The sequence below is a fragment of the Chiloscyllium plagiosum genome, unplaced genomic scaffold, assembly GCF_037043375.1.
Source record: "Chiloscyllium plagiosum isolate Xiang-an unplaced genomic scaffold, Cpla_swu_hap1 HiC_scaffold_42, whole genome shotgun sequence".
NCBI lineage: Eukaryota > Metazoa > Chordata > Chondrichthyes > Orectolobiformes > Hemiscylliidae > Chiloscyllium > Chiloscyllium plagiosum.
This window is the reverse complement of record NW_028270180.1, coordinates 44,792,310-44,793,439: the sequence shown is the minus strand read 5'-3', so window position 1 is coordinate 44,793,439 and position 1,130 is coordinate 44,792,310. Positions and strand designations below refer to the sequence as shown.

At 45.3% G+C, this 1,130-nt stretch overlaps 1 non-coding gene across 1 annotated transcript; it reads right to left on the bottom strand.

The window, feature by feature from the left end:
• Window positions 1-370: 370 nt before the first annotated feature.
• On the bottom strand, window positions 371-452 carry trnal-cag (transfer RNA leucine (anticodon CAG)). Its single transcript has one exon. It is a non-coding gene; the product is annotated as a tRNA-Leu (tRNA).
• Window positions 453-1,130: the final 678 nt, after the last annotated feature.

Genomic DNA, 1,130 nt, shown 5'->3' with positions numbered 1-1,130 from the left:
TTTAACACGGAACACAAACAAACTGGCATATCTCATGCATTTTCAGACACAGAGATGCATGAATGCTAAATGTGATACAGTCCGAGGGCATGAGTCATAAAGTAATCTCACAACTAACAACAGGGCATTTCCAAACGACTCTTTCAAAAAGCTCAACTTGCCTGGGATGGCAGAACTGTTTGCGATTTTCCGAGCGGGAGGCGAACACGATCATGACAGTAGAGACATTTTGAAATATTTGGCAGTTTCCCACACCACAGTTAGTTCCCTGGGAAGCAAACCCCTTTTACTTTTGTTTTCAACATCAATATACAGTGGGCACCGAAACAGCATTTTAACAAGCTGCAGCGTTGGAGTTGATCAGCAGAAATGGCAGTGGTGGGATTCGAACCCACGCCCCTTTCGAGACTGGAACCTGGATCCAGCGCCTTAGACCGCTCGGCCACACTACCAGCCGGCTGCGCCTTCTTATTCTCTTGTATTTCCAATTGTGCTCCTGCATAACAACAGATGCAAAGTCACATGATAAGGGTTCCATGATTCCTCTCGGACTCGCACAGCTGCTGGGATGTCCTCTCGGACTGGCACAGCTACAATGTCAATTTCGCAGCAGATATTGATAGCCCAACAATCCAGACAAAAATCAATGGTAAACTGAGTCTATCTTCTCAGACTCTTTTCAGCTACAAATGTATCTGTGAGTGCTTAAGAATATGGGTTCGCTTATGATTTGGTCAAATAACCATGAGCTGCTTGACATTACTGCAATTTCGAATCTCGCTTTGCTAAATTATTTCACCCATTGCTCGAAACAGGACGACTTTCACGTTTACACGGAACACCAAACACACCGGACTACAGGGAAAATGCACAAACCTGAGCAGGCCGTAATCCACATCATACCGTGCAGCATAGTTTCAGTCACTGTGTCTGTTTTTTTTTTCAGAATAAGAGTCCCAAAGAATGTTCTCCACCCGAAAACCGGAGGTAACATTACAATCCGAGAACGACAGATCACATTGTGAGGATGCTCTGACCTCGGAGCCAGTTCTAGAAGCGACTTTCCTTGCCTTTTACCTTAACCGTGCAATGTGCTGCAGAGATGTTCACACCTGGACATGAGCCACATG